Here is a 23,026-nt window from a genome sequence, read left to right on the forward strand (position 1 = left end):
CCCCCTGTTTCCTGTCAGCCCCTAGGACCCCTGTCACTGACTGCCCCCCGCCACCGCGTGCAACCCCCACTCTCCTTCCTGACTGCCCCCTGGGCACCCCTGCCCCCATTCAAATCCCCTGTTCCCCGCAGACTGACTGCCCCGACCCCATCCACACCCTCGCCCCCGATCACCACCACCCTGAACTCCCCAGCCCTCTGTCCAAACCTCCCTCTGCTGCCTGCCCCCTTACCGCGCTGCCTGGAGCACCGGTGGCTGGCAATGCTACAGCTGCACCGCACAGAGCGCCAGGACAGGCAGCTGCGCCAGCTGGCTGTTGCCAGTCACGGCACCATGCAGCACAGAGCACTGGGTCAGGCCGGGTTCTGCAGCTGTGCTGCCCTAGGAGCTCGTAGCCCCACTGCCCAGAGCAGTGCGCCATCAGCGGAGTGAGCTGAGGCTGCGGGGGAGGGAGGACAGTGGAGGAGGGGCTGGGGGCTAGCCTCCCGGGCCAGATAGGAGGGTCCCCGCAGGCCGGATGTGGCCTGAGGGCCGTAGTTTGTCCACCTCTGATCTAGACAAAAGTTTCCATCATCTTGAGTTTCTAAACTGCTTTTTTGTGCATGTGAGCTACCCTCATCTCGAAGTAACATACCTTCATCTTGATGTTCCAAACTGCTTCCATGCAGATGTGAGCTAACCTCTTCTCCAAGTAAAATTCCTTCATCTGGATGCTGTGAACTGCTTCCATCTTTATTTGGATTAAAAAGAAAATATTTCAGGAAGGATCCCTGCTGTTTTGCTTGGTCCTTTTCCTTCTCAAGCTTTCATTTACGATACTCAGCTCCTGAGGGTTTTCTTTTTCCTCTTTCTGCCATGGGGCATTTGAATATTGTTATTTACTAACTGTGCTCCCGACTGCAAGCATTAAGGACGGCTCACACACCACATGGCTGGTGATTTAAACCACATTGCAGCCATCCCAACATGTATTTTCACTGCTTAAAGGTCCAATGATTAGTAACATACACTCACTTACCTATTAAAACAGTTGGTTATAGCATTTACACGGAAACAAAATGACCTTTTTCAATGTTATAACCCGAAACCGGTTGTTTGGAAAGTAATCCCCTTCCTCACAGTTATCTACTTGGAGTGTGACGTCATCACTTTCATAGTCTATTAAGCATTAACACTGTTACTTTTATGGAGGTTATTTATTACATGTGAACCAGTTATAACAAGGAAAAGTTCATAATTATACAGCCCGATAATAACGCTAAGGTTTAATAACTCTTAAAGATACTCACATTTTGGATTTATAATGCTGAAAGACGTTATTCTTTATTCTTTGTCACCAAGAAACACAATTTTTCACAGCATTCACTCGATTCTTAACCATCTACCTCTGATGTGGGTGAAAATGATAGTTTGACATGTATCAACTCTCAGTATCTCCACTCGCATGAATTTCTGGCTATGCAACCTTGATGTATATTCGAGTTAGGTGTCACTAGCACTGCAGCCCTTGCCACTGGCGGATGTTTCATTGTTGCTGAGTTATTGCTTATCAAAATTGCAGTGTGGGTCATCTTGACCCTACGTCACAAATTGAAACAAAAAAATCGCTAAAATTTATTTTTGCAGTAAAAAAAGATTTGACATATTAATAAATTCTCAGAAATGTAGAGAAATGAAGTTTAATTCATATTCCCTCAGTACTCACACAGGAATTGAAATAATGATGTCTTCATTATTTTATTTGTGGTTTTTTAATCTTTTAATTTGATTTTTTCCCTCGAATTTGGCGCCCCATTTAACTTGGCACCCTAGGCGCCCGCCTAGTTTGCCTATATGGATGAGCCGCCCCTTGTGAAGATTAAGTATCTGGAAGCATTTTATCTTTATTTTTCTTGTAACCATTTCTGACTTTAATGCCTCATTACTTGTACTCACTTTAAATTGATCTCTTTGTAGTTTAATTTTGATTAAGGAACAAAATGTTTATCTAGTGTTAACTGTGTGGGAAACTCCATTTAAGGTGGCATGTTGTTGTATATTGTTCCCTTACAGGGACAATGGACCTAAAACATCTGAACTGTCCAGGACAGGGTTGGACAGTACAAAACATCTGCACACCAAATTAATGGTGTTAAATTTGCAAACCTCTCCAGCACATTATCAACTATCTACAACCTATCTTGGAAAATGATCCCTCACTCTCACAGACCTTGGGAGTCAGGCCAGTCCTCTCTTACAGACAGGCCCCCAACCTGAAGCAAATACTCAACAGCAACTACACACCACACCACACCACAGAAACACTAATCCAGGAAAAAATTCCCTGTAGCAAACCTCGTTGCCTACTCTGTCCCTATATCTACTTTAGCAACACCATCAGAAGACCCAACCACATCAGCCGCACCATCAAAGGCTCATTCACCTGCACGTCTACTAATGTTATATATGCCATCATGTGCCAGCAATGCCCCTCTGCCATGTACATTGGCCAAACCGGGCAGTCCGTAAGTAAAAGAATAAATGGACACAAATTGGATATCAGGAATGGTAACATACAAAAGCCAGTAGGTGAACACTTCAATTTTCCTGGACATTCTATAACAGATTTAAAAATAACTATTATTGAACAAAAAAACTGCAGAAACAGACTTCAAAGAGAAACAGCAGAACTAAATTTCATTTGCAAATTTAACACCATTAATTTGGGCTTGAATAGGGACTGGGAGTGGCTGGCTCATTATAAAAGCAACTTTGCTTCTCCTGGAATTGACGCCTCCTCATCAATTATTGGGAGTGGACCACATCCACCCTGATTGAATTGGCCCTGTCAGCACTGGTTCTCCACTTGTGAGGTAACTCCCTTCTCTTCATGTGTCATTATATAATGCCTGAATCTGTAATTTTCACTGAGGGGTCCAGTGGCTGTGTGAGGTGAAGGGAGATAACCTGCCAGTCTTGCAGGTGGAGATAGGGTGACCAGATGTCCCAATTTCATAGGGACAGTCCTGATTTTGGGGGGATTTGTCTTATATAGGTACCTACTACCTCCCACCCCCTGTCCTGATTTTTCACACTTGCTGTCTGGTCATCCTATGTGGAGAGCTATCTGTTGCACAGATTAGTGCCGTAGAAAACAGCCTTCAGTACTGATCCGCCCATGACCCTCATGATGTCACACTCATACTGAAAGGCACATCACTTGGTGTATTTAGCTGTGAGAGAGAAGAGAACTGATTAGGAGGGAGAGCTTCGAGGGCTGTCTAACTGGGCATATGTAGGAGAGGGTCAACAGTTTATTGGGGGTGACTTCCCTGGCTTACCACCCAGTACAGCAGAATATGAGAGAAAGAGGCCAGGGCTGGGAAGTGGCAGAGCATGCGTGCCATTGGTTTAGTAGGGTGGAAGGGAAAGGAAATTTGAACATGTACTGGGGCATCTCCATCCCACTTTCCCCTCTTTGTTTCCTTCCTCTATTCTCCCTGCACCCCAGTTCTCTGCTCCCTTTTCATTCTTCCTTGCTGCTCTTCACTTTTCCCTAATTCTCTGTTTCTCCCCTCTCTCTTTTTTTCCTCTCTCCTAGTTCTTTCCCATTTTCTGGACTTACATTTATTCTCCTGCCATTTCTTCCCCTTTTTCTTCCCTCTTCCTTTTTTGCTTTCTCTCTCTGTTTCACATCTGCACACCACATTGCCTTCTGCGGTCCCCCAGTTGCAGACAGGGTCACTGGAATGGCCGTACCGGATCAGACCTGTGGTCCACCTAGTCCAACAACCTCTCTCTGACAGTGGCCAGCTCGAGGGGATTTAGAGGAAGGTGCAAGTAGCCTTGGAACTATGCATATGGGGGATAATCTGCCTTTACATTGTGTCTCATCCTGATCTCTCGTAGTTAGAGACTGATTTAACGTCCACAAAAAATGTATCATAACTAATCATGAAACTGGATATTCATATACATGCCCAGTCCTGTTCTGAATGCTGCTGTTCTTGGCCTGGATGACTTGTTGTGGCAATGAGTTCCACAATGTAAATTACACGTTGTTTGAAAAAGTACTTCCGTTTACCAGTTTTTGAATATGCAAACTTCTAATTACTTCAAATGTCCCCTTGCTCATGTGTGATGAGACAGAGTGAACAGAAGCTCCCACTGTACCTTTTCTAGACCATTCATTATGGTATCGACTTTTACCATGTCCCCTCTTATTTGTCTCCTTTCAAAGGTGTAACAATACCAACCTTTTCAGTCTCTCCATGAGTTTTTTCTAGACCCTTCCTCATATTTGTTGCCCCTTCTCTGAATGCCCCTCCACCCTATCTATTTCTACAATATCTTTTTGGGGGGTATGGCATGACCAGTATTGGACACAGTAGCTGAGGCTGCACCATTCATTTATATAAAGGCGTTATGATATTTTTCTCCAGCTCATTCCTCATAGCTGCAAACATCCTGCTAGCTATTTTTTACAGCAGAGGTCTTCAAGGAGCTGTCTATAATCATGCCCTGGTCCCTTTCTGGGCTGATATAATCAATTTAGAACCTCGTAAGTTGCAACAGTCATTTTAAATGTTCTCCTCCAATATACATTGCATTTCTTAATATTGAACATTATTTGCCACTATCAAATGGCTCTTCCTTCAGGTAGGAGGTGGGGGCACTCATTGTGTTGAGCCCCCTCTCCCGCCAGTCTGTGGTTGTGGAGTTGGGGAAGAAGCTTAGGTCCTACTGACACCACCATAGTTGCAATCCATACTCCTTTAGGAATGTCTTTGAACCCAACTTGTTCCTTTGATCCCCCACTGCTTACCACGTGTAGGATAAAAAATGGTAACACATTGATTTAGGTCTTTTCTACAGATCTGGGGGCTGAAGCATCTTCGTCCGGTAGAGAAATGATAACACTTCAGAGCCCCCACAGCTAGAGGAGAAAGGTGACAAAAAGGAGAGAGGGTCAAGTTTTAATGGAGCCAGGGGAGTCAGGTCAAAAGTAAAAAGGGCCTTATCTCCAGCCAGGATCCTCCAAACCCTCTGATAGCTGTGGAGGGGGAGGACAAACAGAATTATGGCTATTTGGTCATGACAGTTAGGTGGGGAGGCTGGATCACTCTCACTTCTCTGTTTCTCAGTCTCATAATAAAACAATAGTCCAGGCAGAGAAACATGAAGGAGCATGAGAAGGTGAAGGATAAAGGAGTACCTAGTATTTAAGGCACTAGCCTGGGATTTGAGAGAGCCACAGGCTTCCCGGGTGACCTTGGGCAAGTCATTTATCTTCTATGTGCTTCTGTCCAGCATCTGTAAAGTGGAGATGATAGTGCTGTGTGTGGGATGGGCACCCCATCACACAGGATTGGAAGGGGTGAAGGTAGCCAGGAAGCTTATTAACTCCACAGGCTGCACCTGGAGGGAGAGCCAGGGAGCAGGGATTGATTGCAAGCATGCTCAGCTGGGAAGGAACAGGCGGGGCTTATAAAGCCAGGAAGCTGACAACAGCCAGGAGCTGCTTGCTGGGAAAGGAAAGTCATTCCCTGGGATGTTCTGGGCTTTCTTCTCCCAGCCCTCACTGCTCCTTCCTGAACTGCTTCCTACCTCTCCTGGTTCCCCTCCTTTCTCTGAGTGTACCAGCTCCAAACCCTCTTCCCAGGAAGTCACTGCTGCCTACACGTCCCTGCAGCCCCCAAACTCCTCCCTCTTCCCAGGGAGTGATTTCCCTTTCCCAGCAGCAGCAGCCACCCCAGCTCCCTGTTAGGGGTGCCAACATTGTATTTCAAAAATAAGGGACTGTTTTCCTAACATCCCTGCCACTCCCCTCCTCCCAATATTATCATTAATAATAATAATAAGCAGTACTCACCTACATTCACCAGTGGTATTTCTTGCTGCTTTTTGCAACACTTTGCAACTTTCAATCTTGTTGTACAGAGATGAAGAAATAAGGGACATCCCTTGTAATGAGGGATTGTTAGTAATCCTATCCCGTGGCTCTTCCTCCAGGTGCAGCCTTTGGAGTTAATAGGCCTACCTGGCCATCTTAACCCCTTCCAGTTAGGGTTGCCAGGTGTTTGGTTTTTTACCAGAACACCCTGGCAGCTCCAGTCAGCATCACTGAGCAGGCCATTAAAAGACCATTTGGTGGCACAGGCAGGCTCCCTACCCAGTTCCATATGGCTCCTGGGAAACTGATGGCATATCCAGCTCCTAGGTGTAGGGGCAGCCACAGGGGCTCAGCGTACTGCCCCTGCCCTGAGTGCTAGTGCCGCAGCTCCCATTGGCTGGGAACTGCAGCCAATGGGAGCTGCGGGGGTGGTGCCTCTGGATGGGGGCAGCACACAGAGCCCCCCTGACCCCTCTGCCTAGGAGCCAGACCCATTGAAGCTTCCCAGGAGCTGCCTGATGTGAGCGCTGCCAGAAGACCACACCCCAACCACCCTCTTGCACCCAACCCCCCTCCTGCAGCCTGCACCCCAACCCCCTGCCCCCTCCCTGAATCCACTCCCACTCACAAACTCCCTCCAAGAGCCCACACCCCTGTCCCAGCCTGGAGCCCCCTCCCACACTCTGAACCCCTCTGCTCCAGCTCAGAGCACCTTCCTGCACCCCAAACCTCTCATCCATGGCCCCACCCCAGAGCCTGCACCTCCATCTGGAGCCCTCACCCTCTCCTGCACCCCAAACCCCTCATCCATGGCCCCACCCCAAAGCCCACATGCCCAGCCAGAATCCTCACCCACTGCACTCCAAATCCCCCTCCCCCAGCCCAGAGCCCCCTCATGCACCCCAAGCCCCTCATCCCTGACCCCATACCAGAGCCCGCACCCCCCGCTGAACCCATCACCCTCCCACACCCAACCCCCTGCCCCAGCCTGGAGCCCCCTCCCACACTCTGAACCATTCATTTCTGGCCCCACCCCAGAGCCCACACCCCCTGCCAGAGCCCTCACCTCCTCCCACGCCCCAACCCCTTGCTCCAGCACCAGTAAAATCAGGGAGCACACAATAATCAACCATCAGGTTGGGGTCACAAACACCACTTAAATTAAAGAGCTTTTATGAATGTGGAATTTGTAAAACAGGTTTAGGTTTGGAGTCTCTATGGGTATGTCTACACAGGGATAGAAGACCTGTGGTATGGCTGGGTCTGGTCCAGGTCAGCTAACTCAGGCTTGCAGGGCTCAGGCAGCAGGGCTAAAAATTGTTTGTGCCTTCTGCCTTTGCAGGGTCCCAGATCTCACGCTCCAGCCCAAGCCAGAATGGCTACACAGCACTTTTTAGCCCACAGCCCAAGCCCCATGAACCAGTCAGCTGACTTGGGCAGCAGCAGATTTTTCATCCCTGTGTAGATGTATCTTATTCTCTAGTCTCTCCCCTCTGTAAATTTGACTGAAGAAAAAGATTTGTACTTACCTGGTTTGTAGAAGAAGTGCAGTGGGATCCGTTCATTGCTGCTCTCTGTGCTGCTGTTTTATATACTTTACCCATGACCCTTTCCCCCTCCCTTCTACTTCCTTCTCAAGACAGGTAGAAATTCCCTTCATTGTTGCCTTTGGTTTATCATCTTTTTTTTTTCTTGTGTCATGTGGAAAATGGGGGAACAGCCCAGAATCTGCCTGCTGGGAAAACATGTATTTCTAGTTTGCTGGGACACTGAGTGTATGGGGGAAGTTAGAAAAATCAGTGCCAGCTCTTACACTCAGTCATGTACTGTGCATCTATGGCAGGGGGAGAAAATCTTCAGGGGACACAGCATGGAGGGGTAAAGAAGAATAAAGTGTGGTACTACATGCCACAGCAAATATGTGCCACAAGCAGCAAAAGGCCCCAAACTGCTTCTTATTTTAACCCTCTGAGCTCTGACGATGATACCTTCCTGCCCCCTCTCCCTTGAGTGATTCCTCTTTCTTTAGAAATGGATTCTTCCAGTTCCCTTAATGTCCTTCAGTTCCGCCTGAAGGTCATCTTCCCCACCCCCACCCCTGCTATAGAACATGGGGTTAGACATAACCACAAGGGCCATCTAATCTAACCCCACTGCCAAGATGCAGGATTTGTTGTGTCTAAGCCATCCAAGACAGGTGGCTATCCAGACTCCTTTTGAAAAGCTCCAGTGAAGGAGCTTCCACAACTTCCCTAGACAGTCTGTTCCATTGTTCTACTGTTCTTACAGCTAGGAATATGTTCCTGAGATTTAATCTACATCTGCTGTGCTGTAGTTTGAACCCATTGCCTCTTGTCTTACCCTCTGTGGCAAGAGAGAACAATTTTTCTCTATCTCTTTTTGTGGTGGCCTTTCAAGTATTTGAAGACTGCTATCAGGGCCGGTGCAACCATTTAGGCGACCTAGGCAGTTGCCTAGGGCACTAGGATTTGGGGGGCGGCATTTTCTTCTGCAGTGACCGCGGCGGCCAGATCTTCGGCCACCCCGGTCGCCGCCGGCATTTAGGCGGAGGGAGCTGGGGCAGGGGAGCACGGGGAGGGACGCTTGCAGCAAATGCGGGGGGGGGGGGGCCGCATGCAGAGGAACTCCCCGCCCCAGCTCACCCCTGCCCCGCCTCCTCCCCAAGCACACTGTGCCTGCTTCACTTCTCCTGCCTCCCAGGCTTGCGGCGCCAATCAACTTAGGCGCCGCAAGCCTGGGAGACGGGAGAAGTGAAGCAGCCACGGCGTGCTCGGGTAGGAGGCAGGGCAGGGTTGAGCTGCCACAGGGGGGTGCCTCAGAGTGGAGGAGGGGAGCTGCTGCGGGGTGGGGAGGGTTCAGGGCGGGAGCTTGGGGACGAAGGAGGGCGCAAGGTGGAAGTTTCGCCTAGGGCGCGAAACATCCTTGCACTGGCTCTGACTGCTATCATGCCCCTCCCTTAATCTCCTCTTTCCCAAACTAAAATACCCAGGTCCTTCAGCCTTTGCTCTTATGACTTGCATTCCATCCCTTTGATCATCTTTGTCGCTTGGCGCTGGATCCTTTCCAGTTTCTCCACATCCTTTCTATACATTGGTGACCAAAATTGGACACAATACCCCGGCTGAGGCCTAACCAGCACCGAGGAGAGTAGTACTATCTCTTCCCATGACTTGCAAGCTATGCCTCTGTTAATGCAACTTAAAATTGCATTTGCTTCTTTTGCCACAGCATTGCATTGCTGGCTCATGTTGAGGTTATGGTCCACCACAACTACCAGATTCTTTTCAGCTGTGCTGCTGCCGAAACAGTTATCCCCTATTCTCTATTTGTACCTTCCCTAAGTGTTGTACCTTACATTTATCTTTGTGGAATTTCATTTTCTTGTCTACAGTCCAGTTCTCCAATTTATCAACATTCCTCTGACTCTTAGCTCTATCCTCCAAAGTACTGGCAATTCCCCCCTAGCTTTGTGTCATCTGCAAAATTGATCAGTAGGCTTTCTATATCTACATCCAGCTCATTAATAAAGATGTTAAACAACACTGGACCAGAGTGGCCCTAGACTAGCTGCCAGCCAGGGGCGGCTCCAGGCCCCAGCATGCCAAGTGCGTGCTTGGGGCGGCAAGCTGCGGGGGGTGCTCTGCCAGCGCTGCGAGGGCGGCAGGCAGGCTGCCTTCGGCGGCTTGCCTGCAGAGGGTCCGCTGGTCCCGCAGCTTCGGCAGACCCTCCGCAGGCAAGCCACGGAAGGCAGCCTGTCTGTCGTGCTTGGGGCAGCAAAATGCCTAGAGCCGCCCCTGCTGCCAGCAACTGGCACCGTACGCGAACCATGCAATCAGCGCCCCAAACCCCAAGGGCAGATCTATGCTGAGGTTTTTGGTAAACTGGTAAACATTTCCCCTTTTTTCTTTTAATATTTTTTAAGTGGCTTTTTTAAACAGAGGCTTAATTATTCAGTTTGTCCGTCCGTTTGTCCAACCAATGTTTCTGAGATCAGATAAAATAGAGACACAAAATTTTCAGAATAGATTTGAACATGACAACTAGATGATATTTCAGTCAGATTTCAAATAAAAATGCATTTAAAATGTTGATTATAATTTTTATTATTACAAATTCAAAATCATCCATTATGCTATCCTGCTTTAACTGCCATTACACCACATTCAATGTAGAAAGAAATAAAAAAACCTCTTCAATGAACTTTAACCTGTATTTACAAAACACTCAATAAAAACACTCTGTGCTCTTAAAACATGACTTTTCTTGCTTTAAGTTTTGAAAATTCAGTCACTAGTTCTTTTAGATCCAGTTTTCCAGATATTTCATGCTCTATTGACATTTTGGCAAGTCCAACAAATCTCTCTTGCACTATTGCTGAACACAGATATGTTTTTATCAATTTTAACTTTGAGAAGCTATGTTCCCCACTAGCTACAGAAACTGACAAAGTTAAAAGAATGCGTAGAGCTATAAAAATGTTTGGAAAACTCTCTGAGTTTATTTCCACAAACAAATCAGTACTTCTGCAGGAGCAGAATGTTTCTTAACTCATCTTGAAAAAGCCTGAAGCTCACTACATAAATCTTCAGCATCAATGTCTTTTGAATTTTAATGAGTCAATGCCGACTCCAGCTTTACACAAAATTCTCTTATCTGTTTTACTGTTTTCTTTTGCAAGCTGTGGATATTATATAGAAAGCCAAATACTGACTTTAGCGGCTGCATCTGTAGAAATATTTTGTCAACCGAGTGAATAGCAGTATCAAGGACTGCAAAGTAGAAATTCACTTTGAACCTTTGTTTTGGGTTCTGAATAGGTGTGTCTCATCCTTCATACTAAAACTGCTGTTTCTTTTGCCGAATGCGAACTGGCTCTGGTTCCAATTTTGTTGGAAAGTCAATTTCTTCAGTGAGCTTGAGAGAATCAGGGGCGGCTCTAGGATTTGCGCCGCCCCAAGCAGGGCGGCACGTCGCGGGGGGTGCTCTGGCGGTCGCCGGTCCCGCGGCTCCGGTGGACGTGCCTGCGGATGCTCCACCGAAGCCACGGGACCAGCGGACCCTCTGCAGACACACCTGCGGGAGGTCCACCGGAGCCGCCTGCCGCCCTCCCGCGGGACGCTGCCCCGAGCGCGCGCTTGGCACGCTGGGGTCTGGAGCTGGCCCTGGAGAGAATCTACCAGAGTTCTTTCGAACCCTTCATCACTTCTGAATTCCTCCAGAATAGTTTTAGTTTGCTGCAGTTTTTGACTAGCAGAATGTATGTTCAATTCTTTTCCTGAAGCTGCATACTAGTGAGGTTAACCTCAAAAAGGATATTGTACCACAAAATGTGTGAAGTCACAAATTTGAACTTGAAAAGGCCATTTGCAAGAGCTTCTGTATCTGAACGTGCCATATTGCCAGATGATCCAGTAAAGGTATTATCATCAGAAGTTTCAATTAAGGCATCATAAATGTTTCCAAGTTTATAGCAAAGAGGCTTCAAAGCATCAATGCAGCTCTCCCATCTTGTCTGACTAAGTGGTTTCACAGTTAGAATCTTCCAACAGCATGCTGAGCTTGAGGAAAAAAACCACATAAAGACATTGCATCAGGTCAAAGCAACTGCTTGCCTCCAAACAGCATCTAGCAGCATCATTGACAACCTAATTCAGAGAATGCACACTGCAAGGAACGAAAAAGGCCCTAGGATTGATTTCCATCATTCTCCTTTGCACACCATTGTCTTTACCCATCATATTACTCCCATTATCATAACCTTGGCCACGTAAGCCTTCAACTGCTAATGACATTGTTTCAAGCTCTTGTAAAATAGTTTGTCGTAAATGCTCCAGTCGTCTCCTTCAGTGGTACGAAACCCCCAAAAATGTTCCTTTATGAGCACTTCAACATTATCTTCATCTGCAGACTTTTCCATATCCACAAAACGAATGATCATCATCTTTTGTTGAACATGACTCACATTTGGTGTACAATCCAGTATTATTGAAAAGTATTTTGCAGAATGGGCAGCTTCTTTTATTTCTAATGGCATTTGCTAGGATTTGAATCAGTTCATTTTTGCATATCTTTTCCTGAGTAATGAACCTGTGTTTCCTGAACAGTTATTTTACATAGATGCTCCATCATGACTGGATCAAAAAGCTAGGTATTCAACAAATTTTAAAAAGTTTCCATTTTCTGGAGTGTATAAATTTTCATTTCTACTGCGGCCGCGGAATGCTAAATTTTGCCCACCGAGAACTCTCACTAAAGCAATCAGATGCTCTAATATTTGTTGCCAATATTCTTCTTTTTCCTTGATCACATGAAAATTTTCTTCATCAATAGTTTTTCCTTTTTTCAATCGTAATTCAAGTGCTTTCCAATTTGGAAACATTCAAAATGTTCTGTACTTCTTTCATGTGAACAGAGAATTGAAGACAGGGCCGGCTCCAGACCCCAGCGCGGCAAGCACCCGCGTAGGGTGGCCCTTTCTCGGGGGGGCGGCAGGCTGGGCCGGCAGACCTGCCGCAGTGATGCCTGCGGGAGGTCCACCGGAGCCCCGGGACGACCGGACCTGCCGCAGGCATGACTGCGGAGGGGGCGCTGGTCCCGTGGCTCAGCTGGACCTCCTGCAGGCATCACTGCGGCAGCTCAAGCGGAGCCGCCGGACCTGCGAACCGTCCGCAGCTGCGGGAGGTCCAGCCAAGCCGCGCGACCAGCGGACCCTCCGCAGTCATGCCCGCGGGAGGTCCGCTGCTCCCGCGGCTCCGGGGCGCCTCCCGTGCATGACTGCTTGGGGCGGCCAAAAAGGTAGAGCCGCCTCTGATTGAAGATATCTTTTTACAGTCCTTCGAACCATTATCAGTACGTGATGTACCAACTGCTTGATTTCTAAACTACTTGCAGCAAAAGCAAAACAGTCCTTTGACTCTGAATATATTAACCAGTTTCAATGAATTCCTTCCCTATTAGTGAGTTTCCTCTTGTAATGCTGAGCAGAGAATTTTCTTTTATTTCCATCCTTAGGGAAGGGAAATTCATGAACCTGTTCAGGTCCATGTTCCACGAGAATTTGCTGCACACTGTCATCACATCTGGGCCATTAAGCTGGGTTGCCATACTGTAACTTGTTTGTAACTTCCTCATTCTTTATTCCTTCTACTTCATTTACTTTTATTTTTGCATGTGTCTCTGAAGGTGAATCAATTGTCTCCACTTCCATATCAGTCTAATGCTGTGAGCTGCCTTCAGCTAGAAATAAGTTTCCATCATCTTGATGTTCCAAACTGCTTCCATGCAGATGTGAGCTAACCTCCTCTCCAAGTAAAATTCCTTCATCTGGATGCTGTGAACTGCTTCCATCTTTATTTGGATTAAAAAGAAGATATTTCAAGAAGGATCCCTGCTGTTTTCTTGGTCCTTTTCCTCCTCAGCCTTTCGTTTACAATACTCAGCTCCTGAGCGTTTTCTTTTTCCTCTTTCTGCCATGGGGCATTTGAATATTGTTATGTACTAACTGTGCTCCCGACTGCAAGCATTATAGCATTAAGATGGTTGACACACCACATGGTTGTCGATTTAAACCATATTGCAGCCATCCCAACATGTCTTTTCACTGCCTAAAGGTTCAATGATTAGTAACGTACGCTCACTTACCTATTAAAACAGTTAGTTACAGAATTTACATGGAAACAAAATGACCTTTTTCGACATTATAACCCAACATCTTTTTCTTTTTCAAATTTGATTTTTTTTCCCTCGAATTTGACACCTCATTTAACTTGGCACCCTAAGTGACAGCCTATTTCGCCTATATGTACAGGCCACCCCTGCACTGGACCCAGAATAGATCCTTGGGGAAATCCACTTGAAACCTCCCTCCAATCTGACATCATTTCATTAATAGTTACTCTTTGTTTGCGGTTGTCTAAGCCTTATGTATCCACTTAATGGTAGTTCCACCAAGCCCATTCCTTTCTGCTGTTCAAAAAGGGTGGTTGGCCAGATGAAATCAAATCATAGATTAATTCTCATAGTACAATTATAAAATCCTGCTCCCACAAGCTGGGTGCCATACTAGGCAGGATCCCCACCACCGCCCCACGAACCCCAGCAGTGGCTATTGACAAAGAACTCACCTAGGAGGGAGATGTGGAGGATATAAAGACCTTGGAGACCCAGGAGCTCTTTGAGAACCAGGTGGAACTGATCTGGATGAGCCAGAAGGAGGAACTGGCTGAGGAGGGGGAAGAGAGCTTAGGTGGGTGTTTTATTTCATGGGTTTAAAAACAAACAAACTCAAAACCTATGTGTGCAGACCCCAAAGGTTACCGGTTCCCCTTCGTTCCTCACCTCTCCAAATGTTTACAAAAGCTGTGGAAGCAGCAAACAAAGGAATTGCCTTTCAGAGTAACCAGTTTATTTGAGCAATTTAGTTTGGTACCATTTTTGTGTAGGTAAGTATATAAATATAAAGGGGTACACTAATAAAGTTCTGAATCTTACTAGGGTTGCCAGGTGTCCAGTTTTCAACTGAACACCCGGTCGAAAAGAGACCTTCCCCAGCCCGGTGAAAATGTGTGAGTGAGGGTGGGGGAGAGTGAGTGACGAGGGGATGGAGTGAGTGGGGCAGGGCCTTGGAGAAGGGGCTGGGCAAGGGTGTTTGGTTTTGTTCAGTGAGAAAGTTGGCTGAGGTGCTGTCTGCCTCATTCTTATCCCTAAAGGACAGAATATAAGAAAACTTTTTTTTTTTAAAAACAGGAAAGTGACAGCCTGCCAGTTCTTCATTAGCAATAATTTACCCTCCATGGTGCAAAATCAGGGGCTAGAGTACCAGAAGCTGACAGTCAGTACCTGCACCTCCCAGGATGCTTTGTGGGTCAGAGGACCTCATCTTTAAAAGACTCACGCTCAGTGACACAGAAATCTGTTCAGTTTAGACATATATTTTCTTGTGAAAAAGACAAATGTGTCCAAAGAACTGGATCAAGCTTAAAAAGGACTGTTACCATTTGTCAGCTGAAATAAAAACTTTTGACTTTTGTGTAAAGAGTCTTGCTGCTCCCTGAGTTAGACTGCAAGGAAGGAGCTGGTAAAGTCTATTTTCTTTTCCTTTGTGTTCTTTGTATATTCTTGTGACGCTGGGTCAGAAAGGGTTAAGCAACTAGCAGGGTAAATGATCCAGATTCAACCTTTAGCGCAGAGGTGGGCAAGTTGTGGCCCGTGGGCAATCCACTGCCAGGCCGCCAGATAGTTTGTTTACATTTTCACAGCTGCCCGCAGCTTCCAGTAGCCATGGTTCACTATTCCCATCCAATGGGAGCTGCAGGAAGTGGCAGCCAGCATATCTCTGTAGATCGTGCCACTTCCCGCAGCTCCCATTGGCCGGGAAGTGGCACGGTCCACAGAGATATGCTGGCTGCCACTTCCTGCAGCTCCCATTGGCCAGGAATGGTGAATTGTGACCACTGGGAGCTGCGGGTGGCTGTGCAAATATAAACAAACAATCTGGCAGCCCACCAGCGGATTACCCTGACAGGCTGGAGGTTGCCCACCACTGCTTTAGAGAGATGTTAGAAAAGTATATAAATGGTAATTAGGGCCATTCCATGTTAGATAGGCTAGAACTTTGAAATGCAAACCTGTATTGTTAGAGAATTAGAGGTGATAATAATTGTATGTGTTTACTTATATCTTGTTAGATGTTAGCCATGTAAACAGACAGTTCCTGTCTATTATTATAGCTATTGATTCACAGATCAAAAGGCAATATTAATATTTATATGAACCTTGGGTGTAATAATGTCATTGTCTATATGTCTCTGTAAAGTTTGTGATAAGCTGCTTAATGAATAAATTACCTTATGTTAATCCATGTAGTAATTAACAGTGATGTTTGGGAAACAGAAGGTTACATCAAAGGCCTATTGTTTAGTCAAGGACTCTGTGTTGCCCAGGAACTGTATTAAAAAAACTTGGAACCTGATACTTTTTATTTCAAATCTGCTTATGCTTTATTGGGGGAACCATTGAGCAGCAAGATTGGGATCTCCAATTTAATTTGGATTACCCTGGTATGGAACATTGGACTGAATCTATGAACTAATTCTAAGAACTCTTTGCAGCTCCAAAGCTCACCATCTCTACTATGAAATTGATCTCAGAAGTGTATTCATGTCTGTATGTATAATGGTCTTTTACCCAATAATCTTTTTTCTTTTAAAATAAATGTAGGTTACTTAATAAGAATTGGCTGTATGCATGTATTTAGGTAAGATCTGAAATATTCATTAACCTGGGAGGTAATGTGCCCGATCCTTTGAGATTGGAAGAACTTACATATTTGACTTGGCTGTCTGGGAGGGAGCCCAAGGCTGGGTTGTTATAAGGGAACTGTGGTTTTGGGTGTGTAACCAGTAAGGCATTATAGAAGCTGTTTAGCACTGGTTTGGTATCTAAGTATTGGAATATCCACCAGTTTTGGGGATTGTCTGCCTCATTCTTTGCAGTGTGCCCTAATTGAGTAACCTCAATGTGGTCATCGTCGTCGCCCCCTGTCCACCCCCCGGACCCTGGTCACAATTCCAAAGAGTAGATCTGGTGTGGTTGAAAGATAAGGGGGTAATTTATTAGTTTGTTTATTTGGGCTATATAGAAACAATTGTTCCATAAAAAAATATTTCTTTGTGCAACATCAGCTATAAATCCCCCTCCTCCCCACTTCCCTCAAAACAATTACTTCACCACCTTCTCAGAAATCTGGGAAGGTAGATAAGGAGATGGATTTGCACTGTAAATTGCTTACCGATGTTATCAGCATTGGCAAGATACCACACTCAGGACCAAAGGATTCCTGAAAGCCCGCATGCATTAGGGAAGTGGACAAATTTAGAATCAACATTTATTGAAGGGGCTAAAGAAAGTAATATGGGGTGTGAGCTATTAGCATAGGAGTTAGCTAGCTAGTTTTGCCATTCTTGGGACCCATTCTCCAGCTCACTGGGATCAGCAGGGTGGGGTGTGTTTGCAGAGGCCACACAGTGCCCTCATGGTTAGGATATTTTGCTGATATGTGGGAAATCTAGGCTTCATTTACATTTATGACCTCACTCCTTAGTTGTTGATGCTGCAGGCAGAGTGTGCAATGCCTCATGTCTCTCAAAAGGGACTCCCCTGGCTGGGTATGGAACATAGCCTGATTATCAAAGGAGTCCTGTATATCCCTCTCAAGATAGCAGGAAATTCTGGTTGGATACCAAACAGGAAAAAATATTATGGAAGGATCCTTTTATGTGTGGTGTCCATTTTTTCATAGCATTCGAGTTTGTAAATGATGGGCTGTCTGTCTCCACTTACAGTACAATTCTTTGTAACACAAAGCTTGCGTACACTGTATTAGCAAATAATAGTCAAGACAAAAACATATAGATATTAAGAATTGTGTACTTTGTAAACAAACGTGTGGGGGAGAGCAGAGCAGATTTTAGAATTAATGGTTATTGGAGTGATAGTTTAATGCTAAAGATGCAAGTCTCTTTACATTGGGCACATTGCTTTGTGTCAGCCCATCACAAATTAGTGGAGCTGGATTTTTTTTAATCCAATCTTTTTTTTCCCCCCATGAAAAAAGCTGTGAAATGGTAATTTTCTTTAAAAATGCTTTTGAAAAAATATCAGGCTTTCATCAAAAATCCTCCCCCCCCCCCATGAAAACACAAAATATTCTAAAGGAAAATATGAATTAAAATAATTTTTTTAAAGCCAAAATTTTCTTGGCGGAGAATTCCCACCTAGCTCTGTAAACTAATTATTTGTATTTTGGAGACGTTCATAATTAAGGATATGAGTAGGTCATGGATTCCATGGTTTTATGAGACCTCCGTGACTTCCTAAAAATTGCAATAATTCAGCCCTGAGTGGTGGGGGTCCGGGTTTCCGTGATTTTTAATAAAAATGCTAATGCCAAAATTGTAGCCTTACTCATAACTATTACCTGAAAAAAGAGTCGGCTCAGGGTAGCTATCTCCCTGATACCCTTTCTGGTGCAAACTGATGCAAAGAATTCATTTTGCTTCTCTCAAATGTCCTTAAGTCTTATGTGCTCCCTTATCTCGCTGATAGTGCAATGGACCCACTGATTGTCTTGCAGAGTTCCTGCTTAGATATACTGAAGGAATTGCTTTTTCTTATGCCTGGCTACTTCCTGTTCAAATATCCTCTTAGGCCTCTTAATTTCTGTTTTACATTCCACTTACTGTAGTTAATGCTCTTTTCTATTGGATTCAATTTCATTGGATTACTGTTTTCTGAAACATAGCTGTTTGGCACAAATAACCACTTGAAATTTGTTGTTTACTATATTAGTTTCTTCTTTTTTCTTGGTTAGAAGTCTGCATGTCTTCTGTGATTCTGGCTTAAATAAATTCCTTTGTGAGTCTAAGGACTTTAATTTCCTTACTTTTGATTTTAGGATGGTTTTTAATGAGCTTCCTCACTTTTAGACATTCCCCATCTCTCTCTACTAGTTTTTGGTATGATTCCCCCCACAAATATACTGAATTTATACTATGGTCAATATTACTCAGTAGCTCAACTCTAGTGTCATTCTTGAACTAAGCCTTATGTGTTAGGACTAAGATGAGTATAGTCTCTACTTTCTCTGCTCTAGACCTTGTTGTTCTAAGAAGCAATTGTTCTTTGTGTCCAAGAACTGCTTCTCTACACCTTGTCCCATCATGAGATTGACCCTATTATATGTGCATAGTTTCAGGTATTTGTAATGAGGTGACTTGCCCCATGGGCTGCAGTGCTCCAGGCTAAGCCAACCCTGATTACAGGATGAGCCCCATCTGGGAGGAATCAAGTGATTCCAGTACAAAAGGAGCAGGCAGTTGCAGTGAAGGAAACTTATGTCTATAGATGCTGCAGGGAGCAAGAAGACTCCTGCAGGGCCCTGAGTCAGCAGGGGGGAAAAGCTCAAGAAGCAGGAGTGAGTGAGGAAAACTCTCCAGGCCTGGAGCCTAGGAGAGACTGCAGAGGCCTAGCTGGTAAGTCCGTGGAGAAGAACAAATGCCAGGCAGGAGGTGCTGGGAAGCAGAAAGACTTTGTCGCTCAGGGAAGTGGCATTGTGCCTAGCTGAGCCTGGGATAGAGACATTTCAAAGACTTTGTGGTATTGTACACCATTGGGGGAGAGACTCTGAACTAGGCTTGGGGCCTAGAGGGGACTCAGTAACTTGGTCTCCAGGAGGGGATTGTTTGAATGGAGTGAGTTCTCAAAGGGCCCTGAAGAGGGAGAAAACAGAGGTAGGGTGCCTGTAATGTGATGCTAGGCCATGAGAGGGAGCATAGGAGGTGGCTGGCCTGTTATATCACCAATTAGTACTGTTTGCTAGATTTAATTGCCTCTTTGATCTCTCTCTCCATTGTGCACTCTATTTCTCTTCCACGATCAGGATGCTGGTGGTATAACGTTGCTCCCAACAGATTCTAGTGTGTGGTTGTCTCCACTCAGAATCTGTGTCTCTCTGGATTCTCTGCAGTGTTTTTAGGTGCATTGGCAGAGCTGTTTGAGCCCTCGTTGGAATAATAAAGGTGCTGCAGGTCAGGATGGAGGCAAAGAAGCAAAACTCTGTGTAGGGAGGCACTTTGGACTAGCATAGCAACTGGTTCTGAGAGTCAAGATGGAGCTGATTTGGCAGAACTGTGTGGGGAGCCAGGCCTAGAGTAACAGGGGTACTGCAGATCAGAAATGGTACATCTGTAGAAGAAGGATGCTTACACTGTATGTGCTCGTAACCAGTGTTATCTGCCCCGGCCTTCATGTGCATCAAATAAACATCATAGTTTCTTACTTTACCAAGTGGACAAAAAGCTGCTTCAGCAGATCTTAAACTTTAATATCTTTTAATACGTAAAGGCCAGGCTAATCATAGTATCTCTGCACCATTGTTAGTACAGGTGTTGCGAATATCAGCTGCAAATTTTGTTCTGATCCTGGGGAGGTGTAGTGAAAACATGCTGTGCTGGCAAACCACACACGTGTTTATTACATTTACTCCTGGCTTAAGGTAAAGCAATGCTCAGGTTATTGATTAAGCATAGACTAGGCAATAGCGCACGTAGCCTCTCTAATAGCTCACGTAGTCTCTTCACCATTCATGATATATTGCACAAAGGGAGATGGCTGTGGGGGAACCAATCAATATGTTACAAGTAACTATGATCTCATGCTCTTTGATCTAATTACTAATAAAAACCCAGCTCAAGAGAGCTCGGGACGCCTGCTTAACAAACCTCTTGACTCCTTGATCCCAACATCTGGTGACCCCGACGTGATTCACCGGATCCCGAGGACCCCTGCTCATCCGACTGGAATAGTCTAGGTGCACCCGCTGGAAACAGCCACTCGTGAGTATGGGGAGCGATTTATCAGTGCCACAAAAGGCTCATGCTAAGGAATTATTTAAGCTCATTGAGGGGAGCGGTTGCCCAGCGGTTACGCTGCGGCATGTAGAGGATTTTGTTAAGGAAATAGAATGTCAATGCCCCTGGTATCCCGAAGAGGGGTCCCTGCAGCAAGAAGATTGGCAAAAGATAGGAACACAGCTCTTTGAGAAACCGAGAGCAGCAGTACAGCACCTGCTCATGTGGCAGCGCTGTACTGAGGCAGTGGGAAAACTGGGGCCACAGGCGTCTCTCACTGCCGCCCGCTTCGCGCTGACGACACCGCCTGGTGCTACCACCAGCGCCTGCGGTGTCGGATACGGGGCAGCGGCCTCGGATCCCCCCGTTGATAAAGGAACTGATCAGCCTTGTTTCCGGGGGAATCGTGGGGGCTGCGTCCGGGCGGCGGTTGCGTTGGCGCGTGAGACGGGGGAATTGAATTTGGAGGAAGAACATCAGTGGGAGGGGGAGTTGCCCATGCTAATGCCTATAGCGGCAGGAGTCGATGCACAGGGCGATGCCGTCAGACAGTGGACGGCGCTACCGTATACAGTACTGAGGGAAGTGAGAAAAGCTATCACGGAGACAGGCATTAGGTCTAATTTCGTGGCAGGCATCTTAGAAGGAATTGGAAATGGCTACATTATGGCTCCACAAGATTGGAAAGACTTATTTCGTATGGTGCTGACCCCCGCCCAGTATATGGTGTGGGACAGTGAGTTTAGGTTAGCTGCTGTGGGATACTCAACCCCAGCTGCCACGCCTGACCAGATTTATGGAGCAGGCCAATTTAGCACTATAGAGGGACAGTTGGAGTTAGACCCAGACACATATATTCGTACTAAACTTAGTGTTATGAGAGCTTTCAGAAGGGTTCCCGTAAGTGGGAAACCGACTAGGTCTTTCACAGCCACCCGGCAGCAGCCTACAGAGCCGTATCCGCAGTTCATAGATAGGCTCAAGGAAGCAGTACAGCGGCAGGTCGATAACGAGGAGGCACAGACAGAGCTTTTACAGCGACTGGCCTATGAGCAGGCTAATGCTGATTGCAAGAAGGTACTGCAATCTATAATACATCGCTACACTTTAGCGGACATGATTCAGGCTTGCGCGGATGTTGGTAGTCAAACCCACGCTATGGCTCTTTTGGCAGGGGCTATAAGACAAGGTAATAAACCAGCAGGAAATTGTTTTAATTGCAAAAAACCGGGACACTTTAAAAGCCAGTGTAGGGCACCCGGAGGGGGAGCACATAAAGAAAGGCCCCAGGAAGGGGGTAGGCCCTCCAGAAAATGTCCTAAATGCAACAAGGGGTATCATTGGGCAAATCAATGTCGATCAGGACTGGGGCAGGGAAACCAGTGATCGGGCCCTCCCCGGGCCCCGGACAAACAACGGGGGTGGAAGAATTGATTAGAGCGCAACCAGCAACGACCGGCAGTGCTGGAATAGACTTGTATAATCAAGAAGAAAAATCCTCATTCTTACCGGGGGAAGTTCTTTTAATGCCTACTCAACTAAAAGGGCCCCTTCCTGAAGGGACGGTGGGCATTATACTCCCTCGGTCATCAGCAAGTAAACAAGGAATTATGGTAGTTCCAGGAGTGATTGATGCTGATTATCAGGGAAAAATATATGTTCAGTATTGGAGTCACCTGCCTTTTACTTTAAGACAAGGGGACTCCTGGGCACAACTGATACTGTTGCCATATGAGCTCCCTGGAGAAAAATCACAGGTAACACATACAGGAGGCTTTGGATCAACCCGCACTGAAGGCGACAGCGACTCTTCCTTTCACCCACAGGTGGCGGCGTTGGTACACCGAATATCCCTGCACAAACCTCAACGTAAGTATAACCTCCAAGGTAAGTGGCTGACCGGTTTGTTGGACACAGGGGCGGATGTTTCTGTCATAGCTGAAAAGGATTGGGAACCTAAATGGCCCTCTGAGATAGCCCCTGTATTCGGGGTAGGAGGAAGCCAAGCATCTAAAAAGAGCTCTCAATGGTTACCGGTAAAATCCCAGGAACAAGGCCCCATAATAGCATATATTCAACCCTGCATATTGCCTTTACAGTTTAACATTTGGGGAAGAGATTTGTTAGAACAGATAGGGGCAAAACTGGTTTTGGAAGATGAGTAAGCCTCAGGCTCTTCCGTTACAGTGGAAAACTGATAAACCAGTCTGGGTAGAACAATGGCCATTACCTAAAGACAAATTAGAAGCTTTGCAGCAATTAGTTGAGCAACAATTAAAAGATGGACACATTGAGCATACTACAAGCCCGTATAATACTCCTGTTTTTGTAATTAAGAAAAAATCAGGAAAATGGAGGCTCCTTCACGATTTGAGGGAAATTAATAAAATACTAGAACCTATGGGCCCCCTGCAGTGTGGCCTCCCCAATCCAAATTTAATCCCTTATGACTACCAGGTAGCAATAATTGATTTAAAGGATTGTTTCTTTACAATACCGTTACAGGAAAAGGATAGAAAGTATTTTGCATTCACAGTGCCAGTCCTGAACAACGCCCAACCCACAACACGTTATCATTGGAAAGTGTTACCCCAGGGCATGTTAAATAGCCCTACCATGTGTCAGTATTTTGTAAACACTGCTCTTCAGCCTTTCAGAAATAAGTTCAAAAAGCTACTTGTATACCATTATATGGATGATATCTTAATAGCCGGTAGGCCCCTAC

General features: G+C 45.9%; 1 protein-coding gene across 1 annotated transcript in view; it reads left to right on the top strand.

Moving 5' to 3' along the window:
- Positions 1 to 23,026, top strand: part of GALNT8 (polypeptide N-acetylgalactosaminyltransferase 8) — a 355,437-nt gene that overhangs the window by 145,906 nt on the left and 186,505 nt on the right. The gene's annotated exons all lie outside the window — the stretch shown is intronic.

Source organism: Mauremys reevesii, linkage group 1 (assembly GCF_016161935.1).
Source record: "Mauremys reevesii isolate NIE-2019 linkage group 1, ASM1616193v1, whole genome shotgun sequence".
In the NCBI taxonomy this organism is placed as follows: Eukaryota; Metazoa; Chordata; order Testudines; family Geoemydidae; genus Mauremys; species Mauremys reevesii.